Consider the following 21,372-nt stretch of genomic DNA (forward strand, 5'->3'; position numbering starts at 1 on the left):
GCTCCAGGTTTCTTAGACACTTTGCAAATGAGTTACATTTTCTTAAAAAGGCATTTCTCATAGTAGCCAATGCTTACAATCAAACCCTTAAGTCATCTAGTGGCTGGAGGGAAAAGTATGCGAGGGAAATAATGTGAGTTGCTTAATTCACATTCAAATGAAAGTCTGAGATTTTGTTATGAATGATTCAGTCCTAGTGCATGATTGAAGGCTAGTCTATTAAACATAATAGGAATTAATTCCAAATCAATGACACACAGTTTCTGCCTTAATATGGCTCTCAGTATGATGCATGCTTTATGTATATGTGGATAATTTGTATATTGAGGTGTGTACATTTAAAAAAAATATAATACATATTTTTAGTCAAAATATGTAGATAGAGTCAGTTTCAGAGGTGGGATTCAGCTGGTTTGGGCAAACCTGTAGTAGCAACCTGTGGATGGCCCATCCACCTTCCTGGGTGCAATCCCACCCTCTATCACTGCTTTTGATGCTGCATTTATGTGAGCGAGTGAATTACTATGTTTTGTGACATTGCACCCATGTGTGGATGGCGCACACGTGAGCAAAACTCATGCATGTGTGCACGCATTCACATTTCAATTAAATTCAATTTATTAGATTTGTATGCCGCCCCTCTCCGAAGACTCGGGGCGGCTCACAACAATAATAAAAACAATATTCCAGCGAAAACAAATCTAATATTAAAAAGCACATAAAACCCTATCATATTTAAAAAAAGCAAACAACACATACATACCCAAACATAAATATAAAAAAGCCTGGGGGAAAGGTGTCTCAACTCCCCCATGCCTGGCGGTATAGATGGGTCTTGAGTAATTTACGAAAGACAAGAAGTGTGGGGGCAGTTCTAATCTCCGGGGAGAGTTGATTCCAGAGGGCCGGGGCTGCCACAGAGAAGGCTCTTCCCCTGGGGCCCGCCAAACGACATTGTTTGGTCGATGGGACACGGAGAAGGCCAACTCTGTGGGACCTTATCGGTCGCTGGGATTCGTGCGGTAGCAGGCGGTTCCGGAGGTACTCTGGTCCAATGCCATGCAGGGCTTTAAAGGTCATAACCAACACTTTGAATTGTGACCGGAAACTGATCGGCAGCCAATGCAGGCCACGGAGTGTTGCAGAAACGTGGGCGAATCTAGGAAGCCCCATTTCTAGTGCTGTGCAAACTGGTTGTGACAATATAAGAAGCCCATCTGATCAGACTGGTGTGCTGGTTAAGGCATCGGGCTAGAAACTGGGAGATTGTAACCTCTAGTTCTATCCTAGATATTACGTCAATTGGGTGACCTTTGATCAGTCATTCCTCCTTAGCCCTGGGAAGAAGAAAACAATGGCAAACCACCTTTGAACAAGTAAACACTGATTCAAGGCTGTTAAAAAGCATAAGAACAAAATTATGAATTCTAATACAAATGCTCCTAATATTTTTACGCATGTTTTCCAATATTGTTTTTCTCTTTTCAGTCCTTAAAGACACAGTTTCTAAATAATGATGCAGCTGTGTCAAGGACATGTCCTTATATGACAATGAAAAAAATGTATTGTGAGGTTTTTAGAACATCAGAGGCCTTCTAGTTCAACCCGTTGCTCAAGGCAGAGGACCTTACAGCATCTTGGTTATTTTAAATCAGTGATGGCGAACCTATGGCATGGGTGCCACAGGTGGTACACGGAGCAATATCTGCTGACACATGAGCCGTTGCCCTAGCTCAACTCCAAGATGCACGTCTGTGCCGGCCAGCTGGTTTTTGGTTGGCACAGAGGTTCTGGGAGGGTGTTTTTGACTTCCAGAGAGTCTCCGGGGTGGGTGGAGGGTGTTTTTACCTCTCCCGGCTCCAGGAAAGCTTTTGGAGCATGGGGAGGGCGAAACACAAGCCTAGTAGGCCCACAAGAAGTTGGGAAACAGGCAGTTTCTGGCTTCCAGGGGGCCTACAGAAGATCGGGAAGCTGTTTTCGCCTTCCTCGGGCATTGAATTATGGGTCCTGTTGCGCATGTGCAATGGCATACATCCACACTCTTTTGGCGCAAGTACAAGTGCACTAGAGTGCCTTCCGTCCCCTGTCCTATTGCTCTCCTATATCTCCTATTCCTTTCTTCTATTCCTATATCTCTTCTTCTATTCTTTCAATGATATGTTCTATTACTATATCTTCTTTTCTATTATTTCTTAGATATATTTTACTATGAGTATCTCCTCTATAACCTTCATCATGTATTTTACTATGTGTGTGTGTGTGTGTATATATATATATATATATATATATATATATATATATATATATATATATATATATATTTGTTTTCGTAAATTTTCACGGGTATATGTATGTAGATTGTTCTGAGTTCGGGTTTTGCCCTGTGTAATGTTTTGCATGTCTATGCGACGTTTCGGTAAAATCACATTTACCATCATCAGGCTGGAGTTCCAATCTCTGTGTTTTTGCAAATGAATATTAGCAACTGACATTCCTTCTTAGCATGTAGTGTGGGGGTGGAGATTTGCTTTGAATGTAGCAAATAGATTGGGTGACTATGCTTCCGTGATCTGATTGGTTGGTGTAATCATGGTTATAGAAGGGATGGTATGAAGATTATGAAGTGTTTTGTTTAAGTCTGATTTCCAAATATAAATTTCTAAAATCATAATAATTAAAGGATTGACATATTGATTATAGTCACCCAATCTATTTGCTACATTCAAAGCAAATCTCCACCCCCACACTACATGCTAAGAAGGAATGTCAGTTGCTAATATTCATTTGCAAAAACACAGAGATTGGAACTCCAGCCTGATGATGGTAAATGTGATTTTACCGAAACGTCGCATAGACATGCAAAACATTACACAGGGCAAAACCCGAACTCAGAACAATCTACATATATATATATATATATATATATATATGTAGATTGTTCTGAGTTCGGGTTTTGCCCCGTATAATATTTTGAGTGTCTATGCGACGTTTCGGTGAAATCACATTCACCATCATCAGGCTGAAGTTATAAGCTTCGTGCTGCTGTAAATATAGTTTGTTATATATATACACCCACTAAAAGCCTCATTGTGTATTGGACAAAATAAATGAATGAATGAATGAATGAATGAATGAATGAATGAATGAATGAATAAATAAATAAATAAAATAGCATTCACATAGATTAAACAAAAGACTTTAAATACTATATTTTTGACAGGATATATGTGGCTTTGAAAATATTTCAATGTAAACATTAAGTACACCTCATTCAATAACCAGCATTCAAAGAAATACTTTGGTTCACTTTAGTAAAACTGAATATTGCTCAAATGCCTGTTTTGTTTTGTTTTTTTAAAAAAGACTGGATGAATCTTACTGATTTTATTTTTTTAAAAACAACAACACTGAATGCTTTGCTCTGACAGTCATCACGGGTCGCTTTCTTCATCTTTTCATCTAAATAGCATGGAGTGAACTGGGTATTTTCTTGTTTCACGATATTAATCTTTTAATAGCTCTGTTTGGTTCCATTCCCAAGACCCACTCAGATTGCACAGATAAAATTCGCTACTGATTCAGCTCGGCATCTGGAAATACAGTCGGTCGTTATCACAAGAAGAATCTGCATGGTTTTCAAGTTTAATGCAACATTTTGGTATCTGAGTGTTAATCTTGTTCTGCGGTTTATTCTTTTGATCCCAGCAAATGTAATACTTCCCCCTTCCAGTTGCTTACCAAAATTACTATTCTGCCATTTTGCTAAATGCTTTTAAATATCTTTGTTTATGGAAAAAAATAATTGGTTGTTTCCTCCTTTAAGAAAATAAGTCACCGTTAATGCTGGCTCTGCTGAAATTAGTAGGCTTTTACATACAACAGGAATCTCATTTAATGACACATACAATCTTTTGAAATTGCATAAAACTACAGTGATACCTTGTGTTACAAACTTAATTGGTTCCAGGACAAGGTTCTTAAGGTGAAAAGTTTGTAAGATGAAACAATGTTTCCCATAGGAATCAATGGTAAAGCGATTAATGCGTGCAAGCCCAAAATTCAACCCTTTTGCCAGCTGAAGTGCCCGTTTTTGTGCTGCTGGGATTCCGCTGAGGCTCCCCTTCATGGGAAACCCCACCTCCAGACTTCTGTGTTTTTGCGATGCTGCAGGGGAATCTCAGCATCACAAAAACGAGCACTTCGCTGGCAATGGAAGTCCGGAGGTGGGGTTTCCCAGCGAGGGGAGCATCAGTGAAATCGCAGCATCGCAAAAACACCAAAGTCCTTGAAACCCCACCTCCGGACCTCTGTGTTTTTGTGATGCTGCGATTTCACTGAGGCTCCCCTCCATGGGAAACCCCACCTCTGGACTTCCGTTGCCAGCGAAGCACCCATTTTTGTGCTGCTGGGATTGCCCTGCTGTGATTCCCCTGTAGCATCACAAAAACATGGAAGTCCGGAGGTGGGGTTTCCCATGGAGGGGAGCCTCAGGGGAATCCAAGCAGTGCAAAAACGGGTGCTTTGCTGGCAACGGAAGTCCGAAGGCGGGGCATCCCAGCGGCGGTGGTGGGTTTGTAAGGTGAAAATAGTTTGTAAGAAGAGGCAAAAAAATCTTAACCCCCGGGTTTGTATCTCAAAAAGATTGTATGACGGGGCGTTTGTAAGATGAGGTATCACTGTATTGTGAAAATAAAGAACTATACTAACACCTCCCTAATGACATTGTCGCATAATATTTCAAATCAGATCACAGGGTCACCTTGGGCAGTTCTTTCTTTATAGCGCACTCAAACACAACAAGCATTCTCACTTGAGGAAATTGTGACTCGGAAAGGGGTTTATATGACCTTCATATATCTTTGATTTCTAAAATTACAAGCTTAAGTAGACCAAACAGATGAAAGTAGATCAAATTTAAGGAATCGCTTGCAGCAAAATTGATTGAAGCTGACCTTAACTCCTTATAGCAGTATTTCTCAATCCTGGCACCTTTATGATGTGTGGAGTTCAATTCCCAGAATTCCCCAGCTATCAAAGCTGGCTGGGGAATTCTGGGAATTGAATTATAAATATCATAAAAGTGACAAGATTGAGAGAAATACTGCCTTAAAAAGAGGGGGAATTCTACAATCCTTTTTCTTCATTGTAGTGTAGACAAAAAATTGATTCAAAAGAGCAGGATATGAAATATTATGAAAATAGCATGGGGACAAATTAACACCCCCATTGTGTTACTGCTGGAATCAATTGTTGCCTCCCAAACTGACTACACCAGCTTGTACATTTTAAGAATGCCAGGAAATTGTTCCAGGTTTGCCAAACTCCCTACAACCATTAATTGACAGCAAAAAAAAAATGTCTCTATTTGCTTTCATGCAATGGTCTGATACATTTTTGCACTTTACAGACTGGAACTATATGAAATCCAGTCTTGCAGAGTAAACTTTGGCCTAGAATCCGAATGTCAAAAAGGACTGCCTTCTGTTTTAGACAAAGTTTTCCATACTTGCTTGTTGTCTTAGCAGGAAACTTCTGCTAAGCTTTGAGAGAAACCATGGCCTATAAAAAATTAACAGCTATTGCAGAATGAAGGGCAGCTTATGCCTGTCTACAGAAAACCCCTCACTCTGTGGAGGAATCTGATATGAAAGAAATGTGTAAAGAAGGTCGATGCTGCCCTTTTTTGAATGACAATCAGCTAAAGAAGAAATACATTAAAAAGCTTTTGAAAATTGCATCTCTTCTCTCTCTCTCTCTCTCTTTCTCTCACACACACACATATACCCACACACACCTATCTAAGCCAAGGGTGTCAAACTCATGGTTCTGCAGACGGGATGCTTCATGTGCTGTTCACACCCACCTGTGTTTTAGCAAAGGGGGAAAAGTTGCAATATGTCACGTGTCAATGTGACACTGTAAGTTTGACACCATGATCTGTCTGTCTGTCTGTCTGTCTGTCTGTCTGTCTGTCTGTCTGTCTCTCTCTCTCTCTCTCTCTCTCTATCTATCTATCTATCTATCTATCTATCTATCTATCTATCTAGCAATCTATCTATCTATCATCCTATCTATCTATCTATCTATCTATCTATCTATCTATCTATCTATCTATCTATCTATCTTTCGTCCTATCTATCTATCTATCTATCTATCTATCTATCTATCTATCTATCTATCTATCTATCTATCTATCATCCTATCTATCTATCTATCTATCTATCTATCTATCTATCTATCTATCTATCTATCTATCTATCTATCTATCTATCTATCGTCCTATCTATCGTCCTATCTATCGTCCTATCTATCTATCTATCTATCTATCTATCTATCTATCTATCTATCTATCTATCTATCATCCTATCTATCATCCTATATATCTATCTATCTATCATCTATCTATCTATCTATCTATCTATCTATCTATCTATCTATCTATCTATCTATCATCTATCTATGGATTTTTTTTAGTATATTTTGGCTTGCAATTCCCCCCCCCCTTTTTCCATAACAGCAATTAACATATGATAATTGATCATGAGCAGTATCCCATATTTCATGGCTTGTGACATTAATATTACCAAGGCTGTAAGAGTTATGTTTGAAACTGTAATTAGCCTGTTAGACTAAAACGGAGGGGAAAGGTTAAATGCTTACTCTCTAAAACACTCTGGGGGGAATCTGGACCCTTAGCTTAACATATTTCACAGTTGTAGTTGTAATGAAAAACCAAGTGAACAAGCAGAAAATGAAATAACTAACAAGAGCGGTGGCAGATAGCTACATTGAGAAGCATATGGACAAATGGGTTCTGCTTGGTGCAGAGTGAATGGGAAGCGACATTGATTTATGAATATGAGGCCAGGCATTGTTAGTGTAATTTATTTATTGTTTCTTTTTCACAAGTGGGATTTGCAATTCTGACACTGAGTAATGTGGTTGTTAAGTGAGGAACCTCATGACCACGATGAACTTACAGCGTCACTACTATGGCAGTGATTAAATGAAACACCTGTGGTTTTAAAGTGAGACAGTATGTGATGATGGCTTGCAATTTTACTGCCAGCTTGTTGGAAGTCGACTATAGAGCATGCAAAGGACAACCAACTGAATGCGGATAGTCATAAAGACCACTGGTTGGAAAATGTCTGAACTATGGAGTTATAAGTGTGAGGATTAGTTGTAAAGCTACTTTTTAACTGCATTCAAAACTTTGAACAGTTATCAAACTGGGAGTTTTCAAGGGGGGACTTTATCTGTAGGTGCAATGGAAGAAAAAAAATAATGCAAGGGAAAAAAGATAAATAAACAGAATTATCCAATGTGCAGGATGGACTTTAGTTTTCAAAGGATAGCCAGTTGAGAGGATCATGGAATCAAAGCCAAACCTTTTGGAAAGTAATAGATTTATTTATTTATTATTTTGTATAATCTCATGTTATTCAAGTCCAGGAGGTTAGAGTTAGGTTATTGTATATTATCAAACAATAAACAATAGAAAAACCCAATATCATCATAACAATGGTTCAATTCAGCACCACGTCAGTGGACAGCTCCCAAATCACACTGGTGAACTCAAGTGGCCTATAAAACAGCTAACTTTTTTGAGAAAAGAATTGGAGTTTCAGTAGGAAGTTATTTTAGTGAAAGGAAAACATTAGCAGAAATATTTGCCTCTCCTATTCCTTCCTTTTCAAAAGACACAGCATTTTCTTCCAAATCAAGCAAACAGGATGGACGGATTCGACTTACTGACCCTTGCAACTGAAAAGCTCCCTTGCTGTATTAAGCATTTAGAAGATTCATTTTTAAGAAATAACATTCCTTGTAAATGTCAGATGTGTCTCCAGTAATTCCCACTTGTAAACCTATTAATTCAAGCAATTTTCTTTCTTTACTATGTGCCATCTCTTTGACAAATGCCCCAGAGATTGTATATACAGACTGGTTTTATGAAAGTCTCTCCATAAAAGAGAAAGAGAGAAATGAAATGTGTGGCAACAATTAGGAGCAACAAAGAGCCTCATATATCACTGAATGCTGGTATACATGCATTTTATTGCTGTTGAACCATCTTAGTTATATCACTGAATGCTGGTATACATGCATTTTATTGCTGTTGAACCATCTTAGTTATATCACTGAATGCTGGTATACATGCTTAGGGGGAACTAGAGAATTCACACATTCAAGAGCTGAAAGGAAAAGAATTGGAGACACAGCACAATGAAGAGTTAACAAGAACAAGTGATGGTTGAGTAAGAGGAAGAAAAGGTGTTCACTGTGTCTTTGCTCTTTGCTGCATCTGCTGACAAAGCAAGAATGGAAACAGTCAGAAAGTGACTGCAGAAAAGGAGCTCTGATATAGTTTCCAAGCCCACATGGTCCTATGAATAAAATGCCCCAGAGCATGAAAAATAATGTTATGAGCTGATTGTGTGTATGTGCGCGCATGTGCGAGTGTAGTGGGAAGACAGGAAGTCAACCGTTCATTTTTTTTTTCAGGTTCCAAATTATCCACTCAAATACTTATTGGATCTGGATTTTAACAAAAGACCCAGGCTTGGAACTACAGTATCTGTTAAAGTCAGTCACAGGGTCTTACTAATGGTTCATCCAATTTCAAGGCTCTAATGCAGGGATGTCAAACTCGCGTCATCACGGAAGACCGCCTTCTGCCGCACGAATCCCAGCGACCGGTTAGGTCCCACAGAGTTGGTCTTCTCCGGGTCCCGTCAACTAAACAATGTAGTCTGGCGGGACCCAGGGGAAGAGCCTTCTCTGTGGTGGCTCCGACCCTCTGGAATCAGTTCCCTCCAGAGATTGGAACTGCCCCCACCCTCCTTGCCTTTCGTAAACTCCTTAAAACCCACCTCTGTCATCAAGCGCGGGGGAACTGAAACATCTCCCCCTGCCTATATAGTTTTTGTGCATGATATGACTGTATGTATGTTTTTATATATTGGGGGTTCCTTGTTTTTTTGACTTTTTAAATGTATTATTGTTATTTTAGATTCTAACTGTTCTGTCTGGGTTCCCCCAGACCTCAACACCAACTGGAAAAAACAGCCAGACACGCTGGTAAAAGCAAAAGTACTTTATAGCTTGAAAAATAAACACAGAGAAAAACCTGTTCTTCCCAACAGGCAGGCTAGGAGACTTTACAGCAGAGTCCTGATGTCCAGACAATACAGCAAACTTCTTGCTGGCACACCCACCACTGTAGAGCATAAGACCCCCACCTTTTCCCCCAAGGTTTCAGTATTCAAAGTCACAAACCAGAATTCCAAGACGCCAAAGATCACAGCCAGGTCCCAAAGATAATACTCCACAAGCCAGGAAGGGTGGGTCTGCCTTTTAGCCTTTCCAGAGAGCACCACACCCAAACCCAGCTGTTGCCTCTTTAATGCTGAAAGTACCTAACTAATTGCTCCCTTCTTTGTGTTGCTCTTCTCTGTCGCAGATCTATTATTGCTTGTGCATTTTCCTCTAAGGAATCCAGGCTGCTTGCTGGGGAGAGCTCCCTCTCGGGGGCCTCTGGCTGTTCCCCCTCTTCCTCAGCCTGGGATTCCTCCTCCTCGTCTGCCTGCACCTCCTGTTCCTCATCCTCCCCCTCTGAGCAGGAAACCGACAGAAGATCAGCCATTCCCTGAGGGGCCTCGGACGGAATCACAACACTAACTATAAGATTTGTCATTATATATTGTTTTTATCACTGTTGTGAGCCACCCCGAGTCTACGGAAAGGGGCGGCATACAAATCTAATAAATAATAATAATAATAATAATAATAATAATAATAATAATAATGTGTCACATGACATATCATGACATTTCCCCCATTTGCTAAACCAGGCAATTTTTGTTTCTACCAGTATGTCTCTTATCTCTATCTACAAATAAGAGTGAAATGAGTGAAGGTCCCTCTGAAGAAGGTGCTGTCTGAATGCTAGCTTTCATTCCCCTTAAGAAAGAACATGTATGCGTATAAGACATGCACAGGGAAAGTAATATGACAGTATGATGGAGGAAGAGAGACTTAAATAAATAAATGATGTTTGTTTTCCTCCAAACACAAAGTGCACTACAAGGGGAATTTATATAATTTATTATTCTATTTATGATAAACATAAAGAGTCTAACTTTCTTGCTTCGGATACTTTGCAGTTGTGAACTTCATAACCCTGAACTTGTAAAAAGCTCTGTTGGAATGTCTAGATAGAAACATGGATTTCTGGCCAGAATACAGCTGGTAACAAGCTTGAATTATATCTGGAACATTATTTATATGCATGAGAGGCATCCCTCTATAGCTGCTGATTTAAAATCCTGCTCCCTTCCACTTTCAGCATTTGCCATATGGTCTGCAAATAAGATTATGCACATTGGGAAAATCACCTTGCTCCTATGATGTCATGATTAGCATCATGAGACTCTTGAAAGAATGAGGGAGCACTTCTGATGTAAACAATGAGATTCCAAAATCTAATTAATTATCAAGGTAAAATGTGGAAAAAAAGAAGAGAGCAGAACTTAACAGCCAAACCATAAGTACACCCTTCATTCAACTTATTTTTCTTATTAGGAAAATAAGCAGGTGTGTTTTATTGCTGTTGAACCATCTTAGTTAACACATGGGCTTCCTACCTCTCTGCCATGCACAGACCATCTGCTCAGCCTTTGGATTGTAATTAATGCTATTGACTGATTTATTTCATTATCTCCCAGGCTGTTTTTTTTTTCACATTTAGACAGCACATTGTGCATTGCTTTGTTTAAACTAAGTAATTGGAACATTGCTGAAGCTGGTGCCGCTTTTGGTGGGGAAAATGATGAGAAGGCATTGGAGGAAATATGTGCTGCTTTGCCTGCAGGGGAAGCCAAAAATAAGACTCTCCAGAGAGAAAACCTTCCTTCAACTAAGTCTTTGAGATTATCCAGAAGGGAAAGGGATCCAGAACAAAACCTCTCCTCCTCCAAAGAACCGTAGTAGTGGATCTTCGTTAAGCAGAAGGACAGATCATTAGCAAAGCTGAAAATAAAAAAATCTAGGTGAGAATTTCCAAATTGTGAACGCATGAAATGGGATGAATGTTAAAATCTCTTTGCAAAACCAAGAGCAGAGAGGTGATTTTTAGAAATTGGGAGAGTCACTGTAATTCCCCTGAGCAGCTGCCAGCCCTAATTTCATTTCTTCCAAAGTTACTTCTCCTCTCAACTACTCTGTCACATTCTGCAAATTGGCAGAAATCACTTCTCTGTCCCTATCCCATTAATAGGGCGATCTTTTTGAGATGTGTTCACTCAGATGTAATTGGAACTTTGCCTATAGACTTTATAATCTCTTTTCCAGAATGAAATGCAGGCCAAGTGCAACATTTTAATATTTGGAACTATTTTGCTTTCTGGGGTGGGTGGGTGGGGTGTCAACTGTTGAAAGTCCTAGGTTTTCAACTCTCTGATAACATCTAATAATATCCACGAATGCCTGCAGGAATGTGCAAGGTTTATCCAATGTGTCATTGCGTGAAAGGAATGAATTATGTATTTTGATCATTTGCAAGATGTCATCATGTAATAATGCTTCTCTGTCTCTTCAAAGGAACATGAACACGATGACATGCTTTGTATTGCTAGATGTTGCCCAGGAGTGCGAGGATGAAATGTGGATGGGCTAATTCCACATCAACTGCAGTTCGGGCAAGACTAATGGAAAACTGAATATCAGTTAGAAACATAGAAACATGGAAGACTGACGGCAGAAAAAGACCTCATGGTCCATCTAGTCTGCCCTTATACTATTTCTGTATTTTATCTTAGGATGGATATATGTTTATCCCAGGCATGTTTAAATTCAGTTACTGTGGATTTACCAACCACGTCTGCTGGAAGTTTGTTCCAAGGATCTACTACTCTTTCAGTGAAATAATATTTTCTCACGTTGCTTTTGATCTTTCCCCAACTAACTTCAGATTGTGTTCCCTTGTTCTTGTGTTCACTTTCCTATTAAAAACACTTTCCTCCTGAACCTTATTTAACCCTTTAACATATTTAATGTTTTGATCATGTCCCCCCTTTCCCTTCTGTCCTCCAGACTATACAGATTGAGTTCATTAAGTCTTTCCTGATACGTTTTATGCTTAAGACCTTCCACCATTCTTGTAGCCCGTCTTTGGACCCGTTCAATTTTGTCAATATCTTTTTGTAGGTGAGGTCTCCAGAACTGAACACAGTATTCCAAATGGGGTCTCACCAGCGCTCTATATAAGGGGATCACAATCTCCCTCTTTCTGCTTGTTATACCTCTAGCTATGCAGTCAAGCATCCTACTTGCTTTTCCTACTGCCCGACCACACTGCTTACCCATTTTGAGATTGTCAGAAATCACTACCCCTAAATCCTTCTCTTCTGAAGTTTTTGCTAACACAGAACTGCCAATGCAATACTCAGATTGAGGATTCCTTTTCCCCAAGTGCATTATTTTACATTTGGAAACATTAAACTGCAGTTTCCATTGCTTTGACCATTTATCTAGTAAAGCTAAATCATTTACCATATTACAGACCCCTCCAGGAATATCAACCCTATTGCACACTTTAGAGTTTGTTTAAAATCACAGTGATTCTTGCATTCCGAGTCTGCGGAGAGGGGCGGCATACAAATCTAATAAATTATTATTATTATTATTATTATTATTATTATTATTATTATTATTATTATTATGTCAATACAACACAGCAAATGAGATCACTATGCTGGATTTCATATTATTATTTAATAATAATAATAATAATAATAATAATAATAATAATTATTATTATTATTATTATTATTGTTATTATTGTTGTTGTTGTTGTTGTTGTTGTTAGCTGGCCATGCAGATCTCTCTTAGGAATGCAGATAATCACTCTTAAAATGTATAAAATGTTAATATGCTGATATATATATGAGGGTTGCCCAGAAAGTAATGCACCACATTTTTTTTCTCAGCCTACAGTAATGGTATAAATGTTTAAACTTTAGATATACATTACGTTAATTGTCAGGAGTGTGTGTGTAAGGAGTGTGTGTGTAAATTTTGTGTTTCTTCAGACAGATAGCATAGCTGCAGCAGTGTTTCAAAATGGCATCTGTAAATTATGTACGTTACAAGCCATGTGTCATCATTGAATTTCTCATTGCAGAGAAAGAAACTGTTGGGAATATTCACAAAAGTTTGTTTACAGGTTATGGAAAATCTGCAGTTGACAGGAGTATGGTGAGTCGCTGGGCACAGAGGGTGAGGCCATTAGAAAATAGTTCAACAGAGCTCCAAGGCTTTGTGACCAGAACAAGGAGTGGTAGGGCATACACAGCCTTGTGTCTCACTGGAGGAAGGTCATAGAATGGGATGTAGATTACATGGAAAAATAGGGAGTGTAGAAGAAACATCATTCTTTCTTGTGTGTAAGTTTCTTTGTGTTGAATAAATAATTGTTGAAGAAAAAAAATGTGGTGCATTACAAGGGTTCTAAGCAACCTTTGTTGATATAGTCAAAAGCAGAAATAATAAATGAAGGACATGTCATTCTGAGGAGATCAATTGTGTGCCTATTATCCAATATCATGGAATGTTCCAAAACCTGGGTTTTCTCTGCTTAAGATTATTTTATTTTCTGTGAAATAGATTAGATTAGATTAGATTTATTGGATTTATATGCCGCCCCTCTCCGCAGACTTGGGGCGGTTCACAACAATGGTATAAAAAACAGTACATAGTAACAAATCTAATATTTAGCAATCTAAATTACAGTTTTAGGTTAAAAAGTCTAAAAAAAGGATCCCCAATATATAAAAAAATAAGCACACAATCGAATCATACACAAAAACTACATGGGCAAGGGGGAGATGTTTCAATTCCCCCATGCCTGACGGCAGAGGTGGGTTTTAAGGAGTTTAGATTTATAGATTAGATTTCTTGGATTTATATGCCACCCCTCTCCGCAAACTCGGGGCGGCATATACGAAAGGCAAGGAGGGTGGGGGCAATCCTAATCTCTGGGGAGAGCTGGTTCCCAAGGGTCAGAGCCACCGCAGAGAAGGCTCTTCCCCTGGGACTCGCCAGACGACATTGTTTAGTCAATGGGACCCGGAGAAGGCTAACTCTGTGGGACCTAACCGGTTGCTGGGATTCGTGCGGCAGAATATAGGATATCCGAGTCTGTCATTTATGAAGTAGGCTCATGGCCACCTGAGTTTTGTAGTGCTAGCTAACAAAAGAATAGGTTCATTTACACCATTTACATGTTTATGGTGTAAGGGGCTTTGAAGAGTGTACAGATAATTTGTTTTTACTATCTTCATTCTGAGTTGGTAACCTGAAGCTTGTAATGGAAATATTAATATTTCAGACACTGTATTAAATTCCTGACTTTGTTAAGATATCTGGAGACAGCAGAAGAGAGAAAAGGAAGCAACCCCCATGGAAAATTATAAGCAGCCATACACAAAATGTTTCTTGTTCTGTTGCTTACATTCATATACACAGAGACATATGGAATAGCCTAGAAAATCAGAATATTAATATTTGCTTTATAGAAAACATTAAAAAAATACTTGAAAAGGTTTCTACCTTATACAAATGTCTGCTTTTGCTCATCCACAGACAAATGATTTCTCAGTTTTAATGGACCCTTGGTTCATTATATAACAGTTATAAAAGTATACTTCCATAGTTGAGCAAAGGTACAGACAATAAGAGTTAATGAATTAACTAGACAGCTATATAGCTCAAATAAACTTTTGTAACTCATATCAATAATAAAAAAAGAGAGACAGGTTTAGTCAAAGTTTAACATTTAACAAAGTTTAAATTTTAACATTGTTTTTAACTATCTTTGTAAATGCATAATTTAGTTACATGTTTATATTTTATGATGTCGTTTGCAAACCACCAAGAATCACTTGATGGGTGGATAAAAATGTCAAATCCAGTCTAAACATCTGGCTGATTGTGCAACTAACAACAACAGCAACGATGATGACAACAACGATGATGATGGATGATGACGATGACAACAACAACAATTATTTATTGACATTGTGGTACCAGGAGATGGCAGAGTCAAAGATAAGAATTGGGGTGGGTGGGAATCATACTATATCATAGTGTGGCCATCGAAACTACATGATTACAGATGAAACATGTAACAGTGATACCCATTGTAATCGGGGCACTTTTTAATAGAATGTATCATTTTTATAAAATTCATCAAGAAATTGCAGCTCCCTGCAATAACACATTATTTTATTTATTTATTTATTAATCAGATTTGTATGCCGCCCCTCTCCGCAGACTCGGGGCAGCTCACAGCAATCGCCATACAATGTAAACAAATCCAATATTTAAATTAATTTTAAAACACCACAAGTTAAAACCAATCATACACACTAGCATACCATACATAAATTTTATAAGCCTAGGGGGAAGGAACATGTCAATTCCCCCATGCCTGACGACAGAGGTGGGTTTTAAGGAGCTTACGAAAGGCTAGGAGGGTGGGGGCAACTCTGATATCTGGGGGGAGTTGATTCCAAAGGGTCGGGGCCGCCACAGAGAATGCTCTTCCCCTGGGTCCCGCCAAACGACATTGTTTAGTTGATGGGACCCGGAGAAGGCCAACTCTGTGGGACCTAACTGATCGCTGGGATTCGGAACATGCGGAACTGCAAAAAACTGTGCCACTCGAAAAATCATATATCTTAAGGAGGCACTTGGTTCATACCTAGGATGCTGGCAGCAACCCATCTCAGCCATCAGCACTGGTCAATAATACTTGTGATATATTTTTAAATGTTCAACTGATTGGAGTTTCATGTTTAATGAATAAAAGCTAATAATAACAAGTAATAGTAGTAATAATAATAATAAAATAATAATAATAAAAGCTAATAATAACAAGTAATAGTAGTAATAATAATAATAATGATAATGATGATGATGATGATGATAATAATAATAATAATAATAATAATAATAATAATAATAATCATCATCATCATCATCATTATCATCATCATTATCATCATCATCATCATCAAGTGGAATGTGTGCCAGAACTACCATCTACCAGTGAGAAAGAACTGCTGGGATCATAAGCCTGAAAAAGTGGTTGAAATTGAGCAAGCAAAACTACAGTGGGACTTCCGACTTCAGACTGACCGAATTTTGAAACTTAACACATCAGACATCATGACTGTCGAGAAAAAGAATGTATGGATCATCGAGATCGCAATCCCAGGAGACAGCAGAATTGAGGAGAGAAATTTGTGAAATATGAAGATCTAAAAATCGAGCTGCAGCGACTCTGGCATAAGCCAGTGAAAGTGATCCCAGTGGTACTTGGCACGCTGGGCGTAGTGCCAAAGGATCTCAGCGGACATTTGAAAACCATCGGAATTGACAAAATCTCCATCTGTCAATTGCAAAAGGCCGCTTCACCGGGATCGGCACATATAATTCACCGGACTGGTAATGAAATACAAAATCCGGCATAGAGATCTCGTTTGCTGTGTTGTATTGTTGAAATAATAATACAGCAGAATAGAAGAGAAAGAGCTGGAGAATATAACAACATACAGAGACATACAAATAGAAATAGAATGACTGCGGAAAAGGCAAGCAAACAAGCGATAGTAATAGATGCCTTCTATGCACTCCCAAAACAGTTGGAGCACCACTTGAACATTACTGACATTGACAAATTCACCATCAGTCAATTGCAAAAGGCTTCCCTCCTGTTACGGTATATATAACAACATCAAATATCTACCAATTCCAGGTCCTTGGTAAGGACCTGGTAGTAGTAGTAGTAGTAGTAGTAGTAGTAGTAGTAGTAGTAATGTTAACAATAATTTACTTCCAATGCATTTCATTGTTGTCATGGCTTTTGTGAAAGAGAATGTATGTGTCACCAAAAGTAATTACTTTTTTTTTCCTTTGTAAAGTGCACTTGCCACAGCCCGGTATTTGAAAAGCTTTGGTTTATGAATGAATAGTTTTGGTGGATTACATTCTCATTATAAAGTGATTAAAAGGTATTTTAACTTAAGCTCAGTTTCACAAGCTTCATGCTTCTGAATACATTTCACCATACAAAGCTGCCACGGCAACCGCCTTTATAATTGCTGAAGAACTTACACTCAGCTCACTTCCATCGCCTACTTCTTTACTTAGGTTCCACTCAAATATAGCTTCAACAACATTCTTATGGGGAAGAAAAGCACCCCAGATTAAAAATTCTGTATCTGATTATTGTTATTGTTATTGTTATTGTGTCAATACAACACAGCAAACGAGATCACTATGCTGGATTTTGTATTTTATCACCAGTCGGGCACTTCCCAAGCACCTAAGAATACGTGATGTAGCGGCAAATTATGTTTGCCGATCCCAGTAAAGCAGCCTTTTGTAATTGACAGATGGAGGTTTTGTCAATTCTGATGGTTTTCAAATGTCCGCTGAGATCCTTTGGCAGTGGGCCCAGCGTGCCAAGTACCACTGGGACCACTTTCACTGGCTTATGCCAGAGTCATTGCAGCTCAATTTTTAGATCTTCGTATTTCACTAATTTCTCTAGCTACTTCTCCTCAATTCTGCTGTCCCCTGGGATTGAGATAATCCATACTTTCTTTTTCTCTACAATCAGGATGACTGGTGTCTTATGCTTCAGAATTTGGTCAGTCTGAAATCAGAAGTCCCACAGTAGTAGTCCCACAGTAATAATAATAATAATAATAATAATAATAATAATAATAATAATAATAATAATATATTATTATTATTATTATTATTATTATTATTATTATTATTATTATTATTAATTAGATTTGTATGCTGCTCCTCTCCGTAGATTCGGGGTGGAAAGCTTGCTACTTCGAGGATGCAAGCTTGCTACCGCATTCATATTCATTCATTCATTCATTCATTCATTCATTCATTCATTCATTCATTCATTTGATTTGTATGTTTTCACTCTCCAAAGACTTGGGGTGGCTTACCACATATAATATAAAACAATAAATACAAAGATAAATCTAATTCATTAAAAATTAATCCCAATATAATAAAAATCAATCATACAAATTCAGCTCACAGCCATACATCATCACATTTATTGGCCAGGGGGCCAAGACCTAATTGCCCCAAGCCTGGTGACATAAGTGAGTCTTAAGACCCTTGCAAAAGGCGAGGAGGGTGGGGGCAGTGCGAATCTCTGGGGGGAGCTGATTCCAGAGGACCGGGACCCCCATAGAGAAGGCTCTTCCCCTTGGCCCCGTCAAGCAACATTTTCTGGTTGACGGGACCTGGAGAAAGTCAACTCTGTGGGACCTAACCAGTCACTGAGATTCATATGGCAGAAGGCGGTCCCGCAACGTGTTTTTATTTAGAAGGAAACGCTATGGTGTTGGATATCAGTATTTATAAGCATCAATAGGATACAGTTGGCCAGAATAATTTTATATATTTTTGTTCAGAAATAAGCTAAGTGAACATTCTCTGGAACTAACATACAGTAAAGCATCCTAACTGTACACTGGATCAATAGCCATTGTCAAAAGGCAGTGATGGTGAACATTTTTATTTTCAGGTGCGTGGTCGTGTGCTATCATACATATGTGAGTGCCCACACCCTTAATTCAATACCTGGGGAGAGTAAAAACAGCTTTCCCCGCCCTCTAGAGGCCATCTGGAAGCTGGAAATGGCCTGTTTCCCAACTTCTGGTAGGCATAGTAGGCTCATATTTTGCCCTCCTCAGGCTCCAAAGGCTTCCCTGGAGCTGGGGGAGGGTAAAAACACCCTCCCCATTCAACCGGAGGCTCTCTGGAAGCCAAAAACTCCCTCCCAGAGCCTATGTGTGAGCCAAAAATCAGCTGGCCGGCAGACACATGCACATTGGAGCTGAGCTAGGGGAACAGCTCGTGTGCCAGCAGATATTGCTCTGTGTGTCACCTGTGGCACCCGTGCCATAGTTTCGCCATCACTGTCAAAGGGATTGATAGTTTTGAACAAAGTCTCCATGGCTTTTTGAAAATCACAGTTGAATCTTGATTTCTATACTACACAGCAGAGGTGTGCTGCTGCTGGAATGCCTAATTGCACGCAGCCCCGTGGCTCTGGACCATGAGTGCGGGATTGAGCACAATGATGCTTCTTGCACCTTTGCACGTAGCCAAATCGTACACAGGGATGCCCGTGTGTGTGTGTGTTTTGATGAGGTTTTTTGCTTTCACGCATGCTTCCTCCCTTTTCCAACATCTCAAAACAAAAGGACATGAAATTGATTTATACTATATAATTTATATTTATATTATTTACATTTATATAATTTATAATTTATAATTTATAATTTATAATTTATAATTTATAATTTATAATTTATAATTTATAATTTATAATTTATAATTTATAATTTATAATTTATAATTTATAATTTATAATTTATAATTTATAATTTATAATTTATAATTTATAATTTATAATTTATAATTTATAATTTATAATTTATTATTTATTATTTATTATTTATTATTTATTATTTATTATTTATTATATACGATCTGTGTACGATTTGACTATGTTAGGTCCCACAGAGTGGGCCTTCTCTGGGTCCCGTCAACTAAACAATGTCGTTTGGCGGGACCCAGGGAAAGAGCCTTCTCTGTGCAGGCCCCGGCCCTTTGGAACCAACTCCCCCCAGAGATTAGAATTGCCCCCACCCTCCTCGCCTTTCGTAAACTTCTTAAAACCCACCTCTGCCACCAGGCATGGGGGAACTGAGATATTCTTTCCCCCTAGGCCTTTATAATTTACGCATGGTATGTCTGTATGTATGTTTGGTTTTTATAATAAGGGTTTTTTTTAGTTATTTTAGTATTGGATTCAATTGTTACATGCTGTTTTTATCATTGTTTTTAGCCGCCCCGAGTCTACAGAGAGGGGCGACATACACATCCAATAAATAAATAAATAAAATAAATAAATAATAAATATATTTATATTTATATTATTTATATTATTTATATTATTTATATTTATATTATCAAAATTGATTCCTGGAATGCTGCTTGTTTGAGACTAGATTTATTTACAGTGGCAGTGCTCATCTTAAAGTAGAGTACATTTTTATTCTAGTGCAATTAGAAAACTGCAAATTTGGGTAATTAATAGATTCTACTGGAGCTGCAGCTCAATTCATAAGAAATCTGCAGGGGGGAAAAAGGTTTCTATTTAGTGTTATAAAAGCAACTTAAACCAGAAAACATTTTGTCCCTCAAAATCTATCCCATAACTATAAGTACTATTATTTCTGGTGGCACATAGAAAATGAAACTCGGGAATTTTGACTCTCATTATTCTGTAAAATTAATCATAAGGCAATATTTATAATCCATTCTAAGGTTCTAGTATAAACCAAAGATGCTTACTAAAAAGCAGTGGATATGCAGAATATGTGCATTTTCTTAAAGTCTCCATCTAACTAATGCAAGATCTGCATTTAGATTTTAAAAGAATTCTTAGTGAAGAGAGTTGAGTGTTTATTTAAATAAGAGAAATTAATATGAATTTATTCAAACTCTGTACAACATGTGTACATTTACAATGCTCTGAAACAAATTCCATATTAAATTTCTCTTTGTAAGGAAGACAGTGAAGTATTATTTATATGTGCATTTTTAAAGGAAATCTTGCATCCAACAAACAAACAAACAAACAAACAAACAAACAAACAAACAAACAAACAAACAAACAGTATATTCTTCTCTAGAGGTACATTATTTCATGGCATCAATACTGCAACTCCTTTTTCTGCAAAATGCTCACACCCTTAGCCCTCACTCTCTGTAAAAATCTTAAAATATTCTTAGGCAGTAAACCCACATGTGGGAAAATATGATTTAGTAGACAAACAATATGCAGTGATAAAAACTTAAGGTTTTGGAAAACCAAGGCCATGTTATGCATGCTGAACATTTTCTATTAGCATTGTAAACACACAGATGTGCAGCTGAACGTGGAATATGATTGAATGATGCTTGCAAGTATTACAGTCATACCTGTACACTGATGTTCACTCTGTGCCTGTGGCACTCAAGGGCTTCAGAAAGATTTCAAGATGGGAATAACATTTTGATGGAAATGGGCTGAACAAAACAAAAGAATACATCGGAATGGGTTTGCAATGGAGTTATGTGAACAGTGTTTTCTTGGCAGAGTTAACTGGGAGACAAAAGCTATACTGCAGCAGCTGTTCTACAGCTCACAGAAAGCGATAATAAAAATAATAATAAAAGAAACAAAAAGACTGAACATTCTTTGGTTTATTTTTT

At 38.1% G+C, this 21,372-nt stretch overlaps 1 protein-coding gene across 1 annotated transcript in view; it reads right to left on the bottom strand.

Annotated features, from left to right (window-relative positions):
* The window catches only part of GPC6 (glypican 6), a 992,840-nt gene that overhangs the window by 592,168 nt on the left and 379,300 nt on the right, over positions 1–21,372 (bottom strand). The gene's annotated exons all lie outside the window — the stretch shown is intronic.

Source organism: Erythrolamprus reginae, chromosome 4 (assembly GCF_031021105.1).
Source record: "Erythrolamprus reginae isolate rEryReg1 chromosome 4, rEryReg1.hap1, whole genome shotgun sequence".
NCBI lineage: Eukaryota > Metazoa > Chordata > Lepidosauria > Squamata > Dipsadidae > Erythrolamprus > Erythrolamprus reginae.